The sequence below is a fragment of the Ochotona princeps genome, chromosome 11, assembly GCF_030435755.1.
Source record: "Ochotona princeps isolate mOchPri1 chromosome 11, mOchPri1.hap1, whole genome shotgun sequence".
Classification (NCBI taxonomy): Eukaryota; Metazoa; Chordata; class Mammalia; order Lagomorpha; family Ochotonidae; genus Ochotona; species Ochotona princeps.
Genome location: NC_080842.1, coordinates 3315424 through 3335395, shown reverse-complemented (window position 1 = coordinate 3335395; position 19972 = coordinate 3315424). Strand labels below are relative to the sequence as shown.

General features: G+C 47.4%; 1 pseudogene; it reads right to left on the bottom strand.

The window, feature by feature from the left end:
• Positions 1-10608: 10608 nt before the first annotated feature.
• Positions 10609-11806, bottom strand: LOC131481474 (transcription factor SOX-2-like; annotated as a pseudogene).
• Positions 11807-19972: the final 8166 nt, after the last annotated feature.

Sequence of the window (19972 nt, the reverse complement as noted above, 5' to 3'; positions counted from 1 at the left end):
CTTTTTGATGGTGTTGTTTATTTCTTGTATAGATTTCTTGGTCTTGACCAGATTTTCTTCCAGATTTCTTATTAGTTGTGTGTTCTGAATTTGATCATCTTCTATGTCTGATAGTCTTTCCTTTGCAGCATTCATTCTGTTGGTCAATGTTGCTGTTGTGTTTTTTAGTGGTGAAATTTCATGTTGGGCTGAATTTCTGTGAAAATGTTAATTTTTGATTCCTTAGGCTCTTCCCAATGCTTCTCACTGTCTTTGATTTTTTCCATGATTATTTTGTTTCTTGATTATTTTTTAATATTTCCATCTGGCAGCTCCTCAATGTCTCCGTCTCGCAACTCTGAGTTTGAGGTTATTATTGTTATTATTATTATTATTAGATAATTTTTTGAAGAGTGTTGGTTCTTTCATCTGAACAATTACTTTCTCTGGTACCCCTCCTCATTTCTTTTGTTTAAGGTTTTTGCCTTTGGTGTGCCTTTGTGGGTTTTATGGGCCAGCGTATGTGTCTGCTTTGCGAGTTTTGAGCCCATCAGCCAGCCAGGTAAGCAGTGTGTTTGTCAGCTGCTGCCACCTTGTGGCTTACCAGTGCTTTCATTCTCCTCAGCATTCGTGCCTTCCAGCTTCAGGTGGTTGTGGAGTTTTGCAAACTAAAACCTGCAAATTCCAGTTCTGTATACAAACCCCTGGGCATCAAGCACCGTCACAGCATCTGCCTGCTGTACACTTGCCTAGAGTGAGTGTGGCCCAGCTTCTGCTACACAGTGTGCAATCATCATCTAGGATCTTTACACTCTGGGGGCCACCATGCCTGCCCTAGCCTCCAAGAGGCTTTCTTTTGCCCTGGAATTTGTACCTCCTCCACTGGGTCTGCCCTACAGTCTGCCTGGTGTTTGTATTTCACTGTGTTATTCATGTGCCTTTGGAGTTTGCTCTTATGATGCTAGGTCACCAAGAGAAATCTCTGACGCTGGGGTCCCTGCATATCCATTTAAGGTGATTCTGGCATCCGTCTGGATGGCCCAGGTTTGAGAACCCTTGTGTGTTTTGGGGCTCAGGTCCAGCCCAGTATGTCTTGGACTCACGCACTTCACTTCCCAACTACCCTTTCCCCAATGGCATTTCCGCCTCTGGGAGAGGCTGCTCAGATCTGTGTCTCTAATTTCCTCCTTGGGTCATTTTTTTTGTTTTGTTTTGTTTTGCTTTGTATTGCTTTATTTTTGTTTTGTTTTGTTTTTCTTTTTATCCCATCTGTGTTCTGTTGTAAGAGTCCTTCTACCTCCATCCATCTCTTATGGGTCAGCCAGGATTCCTGCTGACGTCTTCCCTGCATCGATTTGTGACTCGCCACAAGGTTTTTTTTTTTGTTTAAGATTTTATTTATTTCCATTACAAAGTTGGATATACAGAGAGGAGGAGAGACAGGAAGATCTTCTGTCCGATAACTCACTCCCCAAGTGAACACAACAGCTGGTGCAGCGCCAATCTGAAGCCAGGAGCCAGGAACCTCTTCTGGGTTTCCCACATGGGTGCAGGATCCCAAAGCTTTGGGCCATCCTCACCATAGGCAGGGAGCTGGATGGGAAGTGGAGCTGCCGGGATTAGAACTGGTGCCCCTATGGGATCCTGGCACTTTCAAGGCGAGGACTTTCGCTGCTAGGCCATGGCACCGGGCCTGCCACAAGGTTTTGACTGATTCACTGTTTGGCCCTGGTACCCATTTCCACCACCTCAGGCTGCACGTTGCTGTCTTGAGAGGTTTTTCTCACAGTGCTCTCTTTCCTGGGTGAAAGTTTTTCCCTCCCCCCCATCCCCAAACCCCACGGAGCTTCGGACACTTTTCCTTACAATTCTGTACTTCCTGCTCTCTCCTCTGATTCATTCTGTCCCTATCTCATCACACACTTGGATATACCAACTTTCCACAGTCAGTCATCTTTCCCCGCCTTCCTTTTATGAAATTACATCACAGGTTGAAACTTTGAGATTGTATCTTCTAAGTGTGTAATACGCAAGTTAGCATCACATAATGTTGCCAAAATTATGAGCCACATTTAACACTCATAGATTCCAAAATTCCATTTCCACTAAGTTTCATTTCTAAAATAGTATTCCAAGACAAAACAGCACCATTGGGATAAAAATCAAAAAGTAAAGTCTTTTAAGTGTGATTTTTGAAGTTGTCAACTAAAAAAAAAAAAAAAAAAAAAAAAAACTACCCACTGAAAAGAACATCTAAACCAAGTTTGGCTGCGTAGTTCACCTAAGCAAAATGAAAATCCAATACAAATCTAGTCAGTGTTGCCTGGAAGTGTTTAAAATGCAAAGTTCCACTCTCAGTCTGTAAAGCTTAGGAAGCAAGTCAAGAAAGTGACCTGACAGTAAGACTCTCAGTTTGTATTAGTAGATGTGTCTAATAAAAAAAGGCATAGAAAAAAGACTTTAGTTTTAAAGTTACCAATCATTTTTATATAATTTTTTAAATTATATTTTTTACAATCTTTAAATTATTAATTAGGGTAAAAAGGTACAAGGGCTACGGGGAAGTGTATAAGACTATTATTTCCCTATTGTTTCCTTCATATATCTGAGGTAAAGGGAATATTGAGGGAGAAGCAACACCCAGTCTCCCACCCATGCAAGGTCCCCAATGTGGGGCCTGCACTGAGGTCCTTGCTCAAGTGTTTTTTTGAAGATTTATTTATTTTTATTACAAAGTCAGATAAACAGAGAGAAGGAGAAAAAGAGATTAAGATCTGCCATCAATGATTCACACCCCAAGTGACCACAACGGCCAGTACTTCGCCTATCCAAAGCTGGGAATCAGGAACTTCTTCCAGGTCTCCCATGCGGGTGCAGGATCCCAAATCTTTGGGCCGTCCTCGACTGCTTTCCCAGGCCACAAGCAGGGAGCTGGATGGGAAGTGGAACTGCAGGGATTAGAACCAGTGCGCATATGGGATCCTGGCATGTTCAAGGCGAGGACTTCAGCTGCTAGGCCATGGCGCCGAGCCTGCTCAAGTGGTTTTGGTGACTCACCAGTTATGAATCGCTGCCAGTCTCACCACTTCAGGCACGATGAGGTTGTTAAAGAATCCATTGATTGACATAGTCCATCATAAAGTCTCCATTTGCCCAGTATTTCACTGCCAACATATAGCTGAGGTGGTGGATTGACCTGTTCTGTCTTCTGTCTTTTTTTGGTTAGGGTTCTGAGTCCACCATTTTGATTGGGAGATCCCCAAAAGAAACTTTGAGGTGTTCTCAGACCAGATTCTTGTATGTACTAGCAAGTACAGGGCCCGCCACAGCCCATCGCCCCGTCAACTGGTGGGCTGCTACAAGGACAGGCCGGCTCTCCTGAACTCATTGTTTCAAGGCCAGGGCAGTTTGGACTGCGCCCCCCTGAACCCTTGTCCACCTGTCCGCCATCCACTCCAGCACCAAGCAGCCCACTAACACCCTCTAACTCCCTTCACCGCCCCCTCTGCCACACACAAAACATTCTAAGACTGCCTGCAGGCCGCTCCAGGGCCAAGCCAGCTTAGCCAGTGTCATTCTGGCTGCTTTAGGGTCAGGCTTATTGAGATGGAGCTACAAGAGCTCCAAACACGCATTGTTAGTTATTTAAAAAGGTTGAGTTCTAGTTCATATGATATTACAATATTATTATGCGCAGCTAATTTCTGCAACCTGGTTCTTTACAGTGAGCTGAAAACACCAGATGCAGCGAGGTATCTTATGAGGTTTATTCCAGTGAGGAAGGTACAGAAAGGAGGGGAAGGGGAAGGGGAGGAGGGGAAGGGAGGTTGGGAGAAGAGGAAGAGCAAAGAAGAGAGAGAACTGTACCCTGGGGACCTTTTGGTCTGCCAGGTGTGGGGGGTGGGGATTGGGAGGGATTGAGGGCAGGCCCCAGGGGATTGGCAACTGCAGGTGAATGCCTAGGGATGATTGTTGAGTGGGTGGGGTTGGGGAAGGTGCTGGAAGATTAGGGGTGGGAATCTCAAGTGGAATGCCAGGTTACATCTGATTGGTGGATAGCTGTACTGGCGCGAATTTCCTGAGCTGTGAGGAAGAAGAAATGGTACCGAGTCCAGGGTGGGATATTCGAATAACTTCTTACATGCATACCAACAGATCTAGGTCCTGGGGGTTCAGCCAGGGTCTCCACACCTCTAACCCACCCTCCTACCACCCTGCAGCTGCTCCAGGATCAGGCAGGCTTGGCCAGCAATATGGTTTCTGCGTCTCTGGCCTGCTGCTCTGGAGCCGGGTCTGCTTGCCCTACATCCACAGTGCATCTACCATGACCAACTTATCCATTGCTCCAGGGCCAGATCCTTTTGGCGCAGGAACCCTCCCCACATATCCAGCATGACCATCCCACTGCCCCATCAGCTGTTCCAGAGCCAACCTGATTCAGTCTTTCAGGGCAGGTCCTACTTCTCTTGGATAGGGACTGAGGTCTTCCAGGGGTTCCTGGAGCTTTCCCCTACTAGGTCTGCCACTGGGGTTTTCTATGGACAGGTCCTGCTTCCCCTGGGGGTCAGAGGCTGGAGTCTTTCAAAGATGTCTCTGTTTCCCATGGGTTGGGGGCTAGGGCCTACCCTGGGGGAGTCTTTTCTCCCCCAAGGGGTGGTGGCTGAGGTCTTCCAGGGGAAGTTCGTCCCTCCCACTTCAGGGACCAATTCTGCTTTCTTTTCATTAGGGGCAGGGGTCATCTTGGGATTGTCCTCTCCCCCGCGGGGTTGGGCACTTGGCTTCTTCCATGTTTGGTGCTGTAGTCTTGCAGGGGTAGGTCCTGATTGCCCCTGACTCAGGGGTTCAATTTTTCCAGGGGTGGATCATGCTTCCACCTCCGGGCGTCAGGGGCTGGAGCCTTCCAGGGGCCTTGATGCCTCCCTCCCTTCTCACTGCCCCACCCCCATTGGAATAATGGTCTTCCAGGGGCAGGAAACTACCCACAGGGAGAGCCAGGACCTGCCTCTAGGTAGTTTCCTGATTCTGCTCTGTGGTCCCTGCCTTTGCTGCCTCTATGCATGGTTGGATGTGGAGACTCATCACCCTTACTCTGTTGGTGCTTGCAAGATGGACTCCTGGTGCCATTTCCTGTGTGACTTCATCCCACAGCCTGCTGTGTCCCAGTGCAAGGTTTGACCCAAGGCCAGCTGCACACTCCTCTCTGCCTGTCTCAGGCCATGCTGATGGGCACCTGCACCTTCCTGTATGTCACAGTACAGGGAACAAGAGACCCTCCACTGAAGGCATGGCAGATTGATTAATTGGAAAGACATGGTAACAGAGGGAAAGAGATCTTCCAGGGTTAGGCTAGGCTAAATCTAGGAACCAGGTTATTCAGCCAAGTCTCCCAGGTGCAATAAGCAGGGAGTTGGATCAGAAATGGAGCATCCAGGACTCAAACTGGTGCTCTGATATGGGACAGCACTTTGCAGATGTAAGTTTGACCCAGGGCACTGTAATTCCAACACAACTTCTGAGTAGTGGGAAACTGAATATTATCTTCTTTATCATTTGTTTATATTTTCTAAAATCATTAGACTTGTTTATATTTTCTAAAATCATTAGAATCACATGTCAGACCTTGAAAAATGTTTTTTTAATCTAACGGAAAATTTGAGAACTGCAAGTCTAAATTTTTTCTGGTCTCAATCCCCAAAATCACATTCAGGGTACTTGAACATTGTCTTGTGTGCTTCCCTCAAATAATTCTTCTTTATTTTCATTTTTATTTAAAATACTTCCTAATTACTACAGAGATAGAATCAGTCACATAAAACAAAAAGGCACGCCTAAAACACACACACAGCTGTTGGAAGTAGCATCCATACTGCAAAGACCAAAAGATCAAACAAAACGGTAACATTTGGTATATTTGGTGGTAAGAAAACCACTCCTAGCTCTTGGCTCCTGGATTTGGATTGGCTCAGCTCTGGCTGTTGCTGTCACTTGGGGGACTGAACCAATGGATGGAAAATCTTTCTGTCTCTCCTTCTTTCTGTAGACCTGATCATCCAATAAAAACAAAATCAATTAAAAAAACCACCTGTGATGTCACAGGATTCTCCCATAGCACACACACGTATATGAGTGTAGAGTTTGACAGACAAGAAAACACATTGATGCAAAAGGCTTGACTGGAATGGGAGGACAGTTACTTGTATTTCTTCCCTGCTGTAGATGTGCACATCACAAAGATCCAGACTGGACAGCACCAAGTGGCCCATCAGGCTATGTGTTGGCCCTTCTTGCACTGAAACAGCACTACTCACCATTACTGGTGACTTTCAGGGAAGTTCTAAAATAACAGTTTCTTCCTCTTTTTTTTTTTTTTATTAGTAGTATCTTGAGAATCAGATTTGTTTGCTGGGTTTGACAAGCAGGCTGGCAGCATGGAAAGTGCCTCATGGGTTCATTTGACCTGGCAGTGCCAAGGCTGGTTAATGGGGTGGATGTGTTGTGGGGCATGTTGCTCTGGCCAAGCTGGTCTGTCCATAGAGTGAGCTGCAGGCGAAGCACCTGGAGGAGCTGAGGGAGGCGTGACAGGCAGGCTAGAAGCATAGGCTTTGCCAGCTCTGAAGACCTGTGCTTGCTGCAGCATTCAAGGTAGGAATGCTAGATGTGCTGTACATGCAGGGAGAGTGAGGCCAGCCAGGAGGAGCAAGATGGAGGGCAGAGGTGGCAGGGTCCCTGGCAGAGCCAGCCTAGAGCTGCCAGCCTCCTGCAGTGCTATAGCCCACCCATTGCCCACCCATTATAAACATGGCAGCCTCCTGTGGCTGTCAAACTCAACTGGTTCCTATGGCTATATAACTCACTCTTTTCATAAAAACCCATCTAACTCTCACATTGAGGTCACTCTCTGAAAGAAGGGAGAGCTGACCCAGGCCGGATGCTCTGTTTACCTGACTCCTTCATAAACTTTGCTGTTTAGCACACAGGCTGGGGCCACAGGATTGTGGGCAGAGGGGGCCAGGCCCTGGGCTGCACTTCTTGAAAAGAGGCATGGGAGAATAGCCAGCTGGCCAAGAAGCTAAAGTCCTTGCGTTGAACATGCCAGGATCCCATATGGGCACTGGTTCTAATTCTGGCAGCCCCGCTTCCCATGCAACTTCCTGCTTGTGGCCTAACAAAACCTTGGGACCCTGTACCCATGTGGGAGATTGGAGAAAGTTACTGGCTCCTGGCTTCAGATTGGTTCAGCACCAGCCATTGTGGTCACTTGGGGAGGGAATTATCAGACAGAGGATCTTCCTCTGTCTCTCCTCCTCTCTATCTGACTGTGTGATAAAAACAAAATAAATTCAAGAAAAAAAAAAAAAAAGAGAGAGGGGCTTGGACTGCAGACATCCACCCTTCCCTGGCTTCTCTGTCCACATTCCATTATTGCTAGGCCTTACCTTTCCTGGAACTCTGGAAAGTACACTAAGTAGAAATACAAAGCATCTTAGAATTAACATCTTTCCTGTCCCACTTAAGCAGTAAACAGATTGTAAGGAATACACATATACAGGGGCCATGTTCAGGGGCTACCATGTTCAGACCTGAGACCAACCAGATACTGGGGAGACCAAGAGTCAGAGTGCCAGAGCAATGGAAGCCTGTGACCAAGAGAGTGAGTCCCAGTCCTGCTATCAGAGGCCACTGTGGGTGTATGTGAGGGGAGTGGTTACACAACAATGCAATACCTCCCCCTCTCAGGTTCCAGATAGGCGAGCATCTCAGTTGGGAAGGAGGAAACACCCAGGTGGTGGAATGGGGTGTGGCTTCCAAGCTGGTGACCCTGAACTGCCTACCTAGCCCACAACATTGGGAGGAAGCCACAGATTTCAGCCTTTTATTTCTGGTTGATGCAGCGGATATTACTGCCCATTGTGAAAAAGTTTTTTTCTCTCTGCCCTTGGGGTGACTTATCTAAACCCCTCCTTGAGATGGTGCTTAATGGACACAATTTCCATCTTCTTCATGGGTGTTTCCTCCCTTGGAGAAAACCCTTCTGCTGCTAGTGCAGGCCACCTTCCTTCTGCTTCTTAAATAAACCCTGATTTGCAAACTGGAGTTGTCTACATGAACATTTTTTCTGGAGACATGAAATAGGTTGTTGCAGTGATTCGTGTTGATTTCCCTACCACACTAGCCTGCTTTGCCCTACAGCAGCAGGAAGGCTATGGGACGGGAAGGCTAGAAATGAGTGTGGTGGGGCCAAGCCCTCCTGGTCCTGGATGAGCTTCCAGGCAGGCTAGGTGTTGTGGGCTGAGGAGTTGATTCACATTCCTTAAGTTGAGCACTCAGGTATTGAGCCTACGGCAGTAGCACCTGGCCTTTCCAGACTCTTTGGCGTCCTATTGTCCTGTTAATGAGCTTGGGGGAAAGAGCATAGATTAGGGTAATAAAGAGGCCTGAGAGGCTCCATGGCCTAGCGGCTAAAGTCCTCTCCTTGAACGCACCGGGATCCCGTATGCGCGCTGGTTCTAATCCCGGCAGCTCCACTTCCCATCCAGCTCCCTGCTTGTGGCCTGGGAAAGCAGTTGAGGATGGCCCAATGCATTGGGACACTGCACTCGCGTGGGAGACCTGGAAGAGGTTCCAGGTTCCCGGCTTCCGATCGGAGCGCATCGGAGCGCATCGGAGCGCATCGGAGCGCATCGGAGCGCATCGGCCCGTTGCGGCTCACTTGGGGAGTGAATCATCGGACGGAAGATCTTCCTCTCTGTCTCTCCTCCTCTGTGTATATCTGGCTGTAATAAAATGAATAAATCTTTTTAAAAAAAAAAAGGCCTGAGAGGAGGCTGCTACCACCACCATCATGGTCTCCGTGTGTCGGTGCTTTTCGCTCGGACATTCGCCATGCCTACTATGCTGGCTCAGCTAGCTGCGGCAGCTAGGTGTGTCAGAGGTGACACTGGAGGGTCAGGTAAGGAGGCAGAGTGGGCATGTTGTGGGGAAGGGGACTCAAGGTGTGCAGGCTGGGGCTGCAGGGTCACTGGCTAAAGGGGCCCTGGAGTGACTGGCAAGCACACTGCCTGCTGAGGGAGTGAGATCATTGGGTAAGCGGACAATGGACAGTGTGGCAGTTCTCCTAGGATAGAGCCCAGGCTGTCTAGCCGAACAGGGACCTGGATGGGCAAGTGGGGCAATGGAAGGTATTATGTTAAAGAAGCCTTTTGCCACCTCCCTCCTGCCCACGCAATTCAGCCTGGCCCTGAAATGGAAGACTACAGGCTGTAGGAGCAGGGACACTAGCCAGGATGACTTGGCTATGAAGCAGATGGTAGGCAGAGAAGGGGCACACAGTACAATGGCTTGTCCAGCTCAGCCCTGGAAATGTGGCCATTGGTTCCTTGGGCTCTGGGCTTACTGCCATGACCCACTGGCTCGGAAACACATGGTGTGGGTACTGGGGGCACATGGGGATATGACCAAGCAGCATGTGGGGCTGAGCGACCTTTGAGCTAGGGCTGACGGGTATACTGGCCTAGGCGGCTTGGGTGACATGGCCCTGGAGCAGATGGAGTGCATGCTCAGGGCCATGAATGCTGTCTGAACAGGCCTGGCCCTAGCTCAGTGGTAGGGGGCAATGGTGAGTTTGGATTAGAGGCATTTGGAACAACAGTTGAGCCCACCTGACCTTTGAGTGGCTTGCAGACATGTTGGGAATGTGGGGCCGGGTCAAGGGGGCAGGGTTGTTAGCCGAGTGGACATCTGGTGAACTGGAGGCACAGGGGATGCCAGGTGAAATAGCCAGTCCTTGCACCAGTGGTCTATGAGCTGCCTGGCAGAGCAAGTCCCACTTGCTGTTTGGTCTCTGTGCAGCCTGTTGGGGGAACTGGGTGGCTGGTAGTGCCCACCTGGTTCTACAGCAGCAAGTGGAGTAGTGGGGCAGGTGTGTTGGTTTCCTGGCAGAGTGGGCCTGGGCCTGGAGCAGCGAGAAGCCTAGAGGTGCAGGGGTCATCAGCCTAGCCTTGGCATCCTGCACCCACGTGGGAGACACGGAAGAGCACCTGGCTTCGGATTGGCTCAGCTCCGGCCTTTGCTCTCTCTTGGGGAGTGAATCAGCTGATGGAAGATCTTCCTCTCTGTCTCTCCTCCTCTCTGTATATCCACCTTTCAATTTAACAACAACAACAACAACAACAAAATGTGTGTAGTTTTCTTTTCCTTCGGATCTATACAAGGTCCATTTCCCCAGCCCTCCCCAGTCCACCCACGCCCCGGTTTTTTTCTGTACAAAAATAGTCCCCCCCCCAAAAGAAGTCCAGCATCTCTACATCTTTTATAAAGTTCTCTCGTCAGCCTCGCAGGTTTTGCGTTGAGCGTAGAAGGGATTGGTGGTCTCCTCTGAGACTGTCATTTGCTGTGAGTAATGAAATGTTCTTCTTTGTCAGCATACCAGGATTTTTGTTGCATGCGCTTGTTTTCTTCTTCATGCTTCCTTCTCACTCTACTTTTGCACCCCTCCCATTTCCCGGGACTTTTGTTTGTTTCCTTTTCCTCTGAAAATGTCTTTCCCCCTACTCCCCACTCCACTATCACCCCCCCAACCTCCCTTCCCGCCGACAGTCCTTCTCCAGTCGGCTCTCCGGAGGTTTCCCCTCACATGTGCGAGAGGGGCAGTGTGCCGTTAATGGCTGTGCTGGGCACCAGGTCGCTCTGGTAGTGCTGTGACAGGTGCAGTCTGCTGGGAACAGCGGGCTCTGGCACCTTGGCACCCGGAAGGTACACGCTGATTGTGTTCTGGAGGTCCCTGGCTTGGCAGGGCACCCTGGATTGGGAGGAAAAGGTAACCACGGAGTGGCTGGAGCTGGCCTTGGACTTGACCACCTAGTCCAAGGAGCCTAGCGCCATGCCGGGTGCCCTGTTGTGAGTAGGACATGCTGTAGGTGGGAGAGCCGTTCATGTAGGTCTGCAAGCTGGTCATGAAGCTGTACTACAGCGGGCTAATGTCCTAGTGGTGCATGGGCTGCCTCTGAGCTGCGCCATGCGCATTGAAACCCGGGTGCTGCAGGTAGCCCAGCTGGTTCTGCATTATGATATAGCTGTGGTTGCTCCGCTGTTCACATGTGCGTAGCTATCCAGGTGCTGGTTCACGTCCGCGCCCAGGCCAGCGCCCATCCCGACCCTGCTGGCCATGCTGTTGCTGCCGAGGGCCAGCAGCCCACCTGGCTGCGTGTACTTATCCTTCTTCATGAGAATCTTTTTTTTTTTTTTTAAAGATTTATTCAGTTTATTACAAAGTCAGATATACAGAGAGGAGCAGAGACAGAGAGGAAGATCTTCCATCCGATGATTCACTCCCCAAGTGAGCCGCAACGGCCGGTGCGTGCCGATCCGAAGCCGGGAACCTGGAACCTCCTCCGGGTCTCCCACGCGGGTGCAGGGTCCCAATGCATTGGGCCTTCCTCGACTGCTCTCCCAGGCCACAAGCATGGAGCTGGATGGGAAGTGGAGCTGCCGGGATTAGAACCAGCGCTCATATGGGATCCCGGTGCGTTCAAGGCGAGGACTTTAGCCGCTAGGCCACGCCGCCGGGCCCTCATGAGAATCTTGGTTTCCACCAAGGCCGATATTTATAATCCGGGTGCTCGGTCTTTTTCAGCGCCCACAGCCGCTTGGCCTCCTTGATGAACGGCCGACTAAGTTTCCACTCGGGGCCCAGACGATTGCTGATCTCAATGCTGTGCATCTTGGCCTTCTCCTGGACCATCTTGCGATGCTGCTCACGGGACCACATCATGAAGGCATTCATGGGCCTTTTGGTTGCCGCCAACCGCTGCCGCCGTGGTGTTGCCATTGCCTCAGCCGCCTCCCTGAATTCGGCTGCGGGCACAGCGACTTGAGTTCCTTCTCCATCATGTGCCTGTAGACCCGACCCGCTGGAGGCCGGAGACCCTGGCGCAGCGGGGGGGGGGGGCACAGGAGGAGATGGAGGGGAGGGAGGCGGGGTGATTGGCAATATGGGGGGGGGTTATGAGAGGAGACCAGGTGGAGGAGAGCAATTTGGGGAGGGGAGGAATGAAAGGGACGGGGCGGGGGCAGGGGGAGAGAGAGAAGGGAACTGGAATTGGGATCAAAAAAGCAGTGCTTCCCTCTACCTTGGGCCCATGCCGCAGCTGACTGTGATTATTATTATTATTGTTGTTGTGATTTGTTTTTTTTGAAAAGGCTTAAGCCCCGGACTCAAACTTATTTCTGCCCTTCTTGCTCTCAGTTCCTTGTGCCCCCAGTCTTTAAAGAGGCAGCAAACTACTTTCCCCCTTTTGCAAATACTCTTTTCTCTGCCTTTACAACTGCTGATACTTTTTTGAACAAGTTAATAGGCAACTGTCCGAGCGCTGGTTCTAATCCCCGGAGCCCTGCTTCCCATCCAACTCCCTGCTTGTGGCCTGGGAAAGTCTTGGGAGCCTGCACCCCTGTAGGAGACCTGGAGGAAGTTCCTGGCTCTTGGCTTCCAGATTGACAAGCACCAGCCTTTGAGGTGTCTTGGGGAATGAATCATCGGACAGAAGATCTTCCTCTCTTTCTCTCCTCCTTTCTGTATACCTGACTTTGCAATAAAATAAGCTAAATCTTAAAAACAAAAAAAGAGAGTTGTATTGAATCAGGCACAAACATTGTTCTTAGGGCACAAGAGGCTAGGAATTCTTCAGTTTACATTTAGAAAATCTTACTGATCGGCAAAGCATGTAGAAATGTTTGAGATGACAGAAAATTATTAGCTAGGGTAAAGAACAGAGAGCAGATTACAGAAAAACGTTAAGCAGCAGGGAAGTCAACAGGGAGGTACTTGGAGAACCCCTGGACACAGGGAAGAGGCAATGATGGATGAGCAGTGAGTGTTCAGGGAACAGAAAACCCAGCACCCATTGGTGAGCTGTGATCTAGACTCAAAGGACAACCAGGGATCCAGAGGCAGCCACAGATCAGCCCTTGCAGCAGCCAGGTGGGAGCTTAGGTTCACATGGGGAGCTTGGGAGGTGAAGACAGGCTGGGACTGGCCAATCCTGCCAGATGCTTTAAATGTGGGGAGAAAGGCACCCTCCTTCACTGCTGGTGGGAGTGTAGGCTAATACAACCACTGTGGAAATCAGTATGGAGAGTGCTTGAAGAATTGCAAATAAATCTGCCATATTCCCAGCTATCCTGCTGCTAGGAATATACCCAATGGAAATGAAATCTGCATCTGAGAAGGGGATCTGTAATCCTATTTACTGTAGCACAAGCTACAATAGCAAAGACATGGAAACAATCTAGATGTGTGTCCAAAGAAGAGTGGTTAAAGAAACTGTGGTACATCTACTCCATGAAATATTATTCAGCGATTAAGAACAATGAAATTATACTATTTACAACTAGGTGGTCCCAATAAGAGACCATTATTCTCAGTGAAATGAGTCAGTCACAAAAGAACAAATACCATATGTTCTCTCTTATATAAGGAAACCAGTGTGAAATGTATAACTTCAATAATCCAATCGATACTGTTTTTGTTTTGTTTTGGCTGCATACCATGTGTTTTGAAGTTTTTTATTTCATTTTTATTTATTCCAAATTCTCTCTCTTTATTTTAAGATTTATTTATCTTTATTGCAAAGTCGGATATACAGAGAGGAGGAGAGACAGAGAGGAAGATCTTCTGTCTGATGATTCATTCCCCAAGTGAGCACAATGGCCGGTGCTGTGCCGATCTGGAGCCCGGAGCCAGGAACTTTCTCCCAGTCTACCACCTGGGTGCAGGCTCCCAAGGCTTTGGGCCATCTTCCACTGCTTTCCCAGGCCACAACCAGGAAGTTGGATAGGAAGTGGAGCTGCTGGGATTAGAACTGGAGCTCACATGGGATCCCAGCAAAAATACTCTATTTTCTCTTGTCAAATTTGTTGCCAGCTTATGGAGCACACAGTGGCATCATTTTTCTCAGGAGACTTTTATGTCTCCTTCTTGTCACCCATGTGTTGGTTACTCAGTGGCATGTTTTTTAATGGAGCTGTAGATTGTTGTTGTTATTATTGCTGTTGAGGCTGTTGTTCTAGCTCATACCAATTGTTGACCTTGTTTCATGGTTCCCCAATTATGGAAATGTATAGTGATGGGGTAGTGGGGCATACCATATTGAGATGTGGGGTATAATGCAACATGTATCCCTGCATCCAGATGGAAGATGGATTCCAAATGGAACTCTAGGACAAGTGTAGAGAATGGGATGCTGGACAGTTTGAGTTTGTTCCAGCAATGTTCAGGTACACTTAAATAAGAGACTGATGGAATTACAATTCCTCATGTAGGATTATATCACTGTAGTAAAATGGGGAAAATCTGTCTGGGGTGGGGCTTTGGGGGGGAAATCTCAGTCAATATGAAATTGTAACACATAATTCAAATATTCAAAATTAAAATATATTTAAATGTATATATATATATATCTAAAAGAAAAAAAAACTGAAATGCTTGATATGCTTTTAATACCCTATGTTAATCTTCAATGGCTCAGGAGAGCAGAGAAATCTTCCTCCTTCTTAGAATGTGTGAGGAAGAAGTTAAGTACAATCTATCAAGGTTGTAACAGGTAATTTACAGACACCAGACTCGAATCTGCATTTGACATTAGCAAAAAGTATAAAGACATACAGTGGGATCCAAGACTAATTCTGAATCCTGACATCCTCTTAACAGGAGGTCATATGCAAGAGTAGGAGGGGATCCCAGAGACTCCTGGTACATCACCAAGAAATATCAATATGGGCACCAGGGACTATATCCCACCCGCCAAGGAGATTACAGGGAATTGGGGTACCCTCATAGGCCAAAAACTCTGAGGTCAACTATTACCTATCAGATTTCCCATATTGGATGGAAGAAGCCCAGATCATTCCTCACAGGATCTAACCTCATCAGAGCAACACCCAGGAGCTCTGAGCAGTTCTCAGAAACAGAAGAACAGTAAACTTCTATTGAGACTCTGGAGAGGAGCTTTCTCTGGTCCTTACTTAGTTCCAACTTTGGCTCCCAACCCTCTCTTGCAATGACCATCAGGGTTGCTTTGCAATCCCCGCCCCCAAAATTAGATCAGATAGGCAGAGAGAGACCAATAAGGAAAGCTTAGAACAGTTAGGAAAAAGTCAGCTTGGACTTCCATATACCTTACTAGGTAGGACACATAGATCAGTTACTCCTCACTAATGTATTGAAGATTTCTCTGCACACCACTCCTAAAATTGTACTGCTCCTCAATAGTTAACATATGGCTTGTTAGAGTTAAAAGCCTGTTTGGACTATCTTAAATTTTGCAAAGTTCAGTAAAAATCACACTTGAATACTATAAGCTGATAAAGACAAAAATGAAAACAGACACAAGGCAGCTGAATAGTACCCTATAACCATTTTAAGGCTTATAGCAACTGATTGTATATATACTAAAATTGAGATGTCAATGAAGTAGTTACAGGATGTGGTTAAGAACTTGCAATTTCTAACAAATGGGTCACTCAATACCATGTTAATTAACTTCATGATGTTGTGAATTTCCATGTTTCTTTCTGTTGTTGAAGTTGTGTAGTGGCTTTTCATTGGAGGGCATGATATTCTGCCAGCTCTACTTTCGGACCAAGGAGGGTCATCCAATAAAACTGTTGAATTTCACTGGAAAATGGAATGCTGGACTCTGCATGGACCTTACCTGCAATGACGGAATCATGGCTGGATATGAACTGTGCTACTGGAACAATATGGAGAAATTCAATATGGAAGGATCACTGAACAGGAATTGCGGGAATCCCAGAGCCTATGAAACCGTGTCATAAAATGAAATAATGTTTAGCAAAAGAAAATATCTCACTTAATTAAAAAGAAATTTTTTTAAAACAAATTTATTTTTAGAGCAAAGTTAATTACACAGTGAAGAGGAGAGCCTCTGAGGAAGATCTTCTGTTCAATGCTTCACTCTCTAAGTGATTACAACTGCCGATGCTGTGCCTATCTGGAGCCAGGAGCCAGGAACTTCCTCCAGGTCTCCCATGTGGGTGCAGGGTCCCAAGGCTTTGGGCCATCCTCCACTGCTTTCCCAGGCCACAAGCAGGGAGCAGTATAGGAAGCAGGACTACAGGGATTAGAACTGGTGCCCATATGGGATCCCGGTGTTTCAAGGTGAGGATTTTACCTGCTAGGCCTCCACGCTGGGCCCTAAATCAAAATTCAAGGTGTAGAAATCTCTGGTTGAATATTTATTGCTTTTGGAGGGCTCTGTTCTAGCAAGTTACTGGGCAAGTTTTGAAAATAACATTTTGTTTTGTTTGTAAGTAGATGTTACTTAGCTTATTCTGTACCCCATCCCTCCGGATTAGGGGTGGGGTGCGTGAAGCATACAAAACAGAAAAGAAAAAGCTTAAATCTTGGAAAAACTGTAGTTTCAAGCAGAGGAAGAGGGAGGAGGAGGGGGAGAAGTGGTTGTGGCCGCTCAGATTCTCAGCGAGGAAAGCTAGCTAGGGAACTTCAGACAGAGGAGGGTGAAGGAAGGAGTGAGTTGTGGGAAGTAGGTGGAGCCCAGTGTGACTTAGATGGGAGAGGGTGGAGGGAAACATTGATTATGGTCATGCAATTGATTATAATTTACACGCAAATGGCTTATGCTGTAGGCACAAGGAACATCCAATTGGCTGTAATGGCCAGAGCTGAGCTGATCCTAACCTAGGAGCAGGAACTTCTTTCAGGTTTCCAACACCAGTGAAATTTCCAAGGCTATTCATTTATAGCCTCAAATGAATGTTTGCATATACTGAAAACTAGTTATTGTGGCAATTCGTTAACAAAATTAGCAAAAATTCGGGGTCTGCACAATGGCTCAGTGGCTAAATCCTCACTTTGCAAGTGCTGGGATTCCATATTGGTGCCTGTTCAATATGTAGCTGATCCACTTCCCATCCAGCTCCCTGCTTGCAGCCAGAGAAAGAAGTCGAGGATGATGCAAAGCCTTCAGACCTTGCACACACATAAAATACCTGGATGGGACTCTTGACTTCAGATCAACTCGATTCTGGCTGTTGTGTTCACTTGTGAAGGAAACCAGTAGAGGCAAGATTCATTTCTGTGTCTCTCCTTCTCGATGTCGATCTGTCTTTCAATAAATAAATTAATTAATTAATAAACATCAAAATAAAAATAGTAAAAGTCATTAAGAAAGAAATGCTTTGCAAATAACCCATTTCTGGGATATAAACATCACCCTTAATAAAACTTGTAATCATTCACAAGATTATGAGAAGATTTTCTGAAATACTTAGAAGTTATTTTAAAACAGGGCGCAGCGCAGTAGCCTAGTGGCCTAACTCCTTGTCTTGTACCTGCCGGGATTGCATTTGGGCACCAGTTCTAATCCCAGCAACCCTATTTCCCATGCAGCTCCCTGGTCATGGCCTGGGAGCACAGTTGAGGACAGCCCAAAGCCTTGGAAACCTATAGCTCTGTGGGAGAACTGGAAGAGGCCTTAGGCACCTGGCTTCAGACTGGTACAGCACCGGCCATTGCAGCTGATTGGGGAGTGAATCAGCAGATAGAAGACCTTCTTCTCTGTATGACTTTCCCACAAAAATTTTTAAAAAATCCCTTAAAAAGATGTTTTAAAACAGAAACCAAAATCACAAATTGTGGAAACCGAGTTACAGAAATACATATATCGTGCATAAAATAGCAAATGCTAATATAATATGAATTATATATATCACTGCAAGTTTTCTTTTGCTAGATGGAATCTGAACAAGTCTTCTTGCTTTGTTTCTTTTTTTTTTAAAGATTTATTCGGTTTATTACAAAGTCAGATATACAGAGAGGAGGAGAGACAGAGAGGAAGATCTTCCGTCCGATAATTCACTCCCCAAGTGAGCCGCAACGGCCGGTGAGCGCTGATCTGAAGCCGGGAACCTGGAACCTCCTCCGGGTCTCCCACGCGGGTGCAGGGTCCCAATGCATTGGGCCGTCCTCGACTGCTTTCCCAGGCCACAAGCAGGGAGTTGGATGGGAAGCGGGGCTGCCGGGATTAGAACCGGCGCCCATATGGGATCCCGGGGCGTTCAAGGCGAGGACTTTAGCCGCTAGGCCACGCCGCCGGGTCCCTTGCTTTGTTTCTTACACATTATGTCAATGTGTAATCTGCATTTTAAAAAGTCAAATGAACTAATGGGAAAAAAAATCCGGCAATACACTACATTTACAAGTATCTTTCTGCTCTGTATTTTAAGGTGTCTAATGACCTAACAGCAAAAAGCGAATATAAAGAAGAAAATACTCAGAATCTATTGAACATCAACAGGTTTAACTCGAGATTATTGTCCTACATCTCTGTCTTTTCAGACTTGAATGGGATCATTAAGCAGAGAGCAAGGAGAGGCCAGGAGGTGGACCGGTGTGAGGAGGCGACAGCGGCCCCTGCTGTTGGAAGGCTCAAGCTGCAAGAGAGGAGGCCACTTCCAGCCTGAGGTGAAGCCCCGCCCCTCACTCCCCCTCCCTCCGGAATCCTACCTGCCTGCCCTTCTATCCTTTGTGATTCTGATTGTGCATTGTTTGACATGCTCAAGGTCTGTGGGAGCGGTCCAATCAGGCGCCCCCAGGAAGGCCTGTGGCAGCAGGTGGGAGGTTGTTGTTGGGCCCCACCATAGCGGCATTGCCGGTTGTGCTGGTGGAGAGGCGCAGGTGGCTGAGCCAGTGCTGCCCTGTGAGCTCCCTCCCCACAGGAGCCTCTGCAGGGCCCCCGACTCGTCAGAAGCTGGGAAGGGTGAGTGTGTGAGAGCATCTCCTGAGGCCCCGGGGCCCCCGGGCGGGGGGCAGGAGGGGGACCTTGGGGTCCTCACTCTGCAGCACTGACCTTGAACACTAGGACTCCCAGTTGAACCCATTGTGCAGTGAGAAGGGGGGAGTGCCCATGGACAGTTTGACTTTCATGTTGGGCAGAATTTCTTTTTTTTTCTTTTCTTTTGTTATCATTTTTCTCTTTCTTTCCTTCCACTTCCTGCCTTCCTTCTTTTTATTCTTTTTCTTCCACTTTAATGCAATTTTTATTTGATTCTGATTTTTTCTTTTTTTCTTTTCTTTCTTTCTTTCTTTCTTTCTTTCTTTCTTTCTTTCTTTCTTTCTTTCTTTCTTTCTTTCTTTCTTTCTTTCTCTTTCTTTCTTTCCTTCTTTCCTCCCTTCCTCCCTTCCTTACTTCTTTCTTTTTCCTTCCCTCCTTCGTTTTTTTGTTTTTTTTCCACTTTAATACAAGTTTTTAATTTGATCCTGATTTTCTTGAGTTGAGAAGTAGTGTCTTGAGCCCCCAGCTCAGTCCTCAGTGAAGCTCCTCCTAAGGGTCTGGGGCAGTTTTCTTGTTGCTGACACCACAGCAGCACAGACTCCAGCAGTTAGAACAAACAGCCTTGTTTTCCTCCGAGTTTTGCTGCAAGGTTGAGGGGGACAGCATGTGGTGCTGAAGTTGTGCTTGGCAGAGGCCTGGGGTGGCACAGCGACCTTGTAGACAAGCCAAGGGAGTGCACGGGGACTCACGCAAAGGGGCTTCTCTAGAAGAACCTGATGAAGACGCTGTTAAGGCAGCACTACTGATTTATCCTGATGGATTCTGGTATGTTGTCACCCATTTCCTTGAATTCTCATATTTGGGATTAAATGTTTCCATGAGTTGTAAAGGGAATAAGTCAGGCTCAAGAGAGAGCACTAAGGAAGGAAATAAATCTCTGAATGTCCAGAACTCTTGCCTCAATGCCAAGTGCTGCTCTTTGCCCTGAAAAATCACCACAGGAGTCACTGTTTCCTCCAAGATACAATTCACTAAGTTGTCTTTTTTTTTCCTATGTTACAGAATAAGCATTAGCTTTTTAGAACAACTGTTTGCTGTGGACAATAGATGTGGGAGAAAAGCAGTGAATGCCCACCTGACACAGCACAGGGAGGCATCCCTGCCCTGTGTGTGTGTGTGTGACA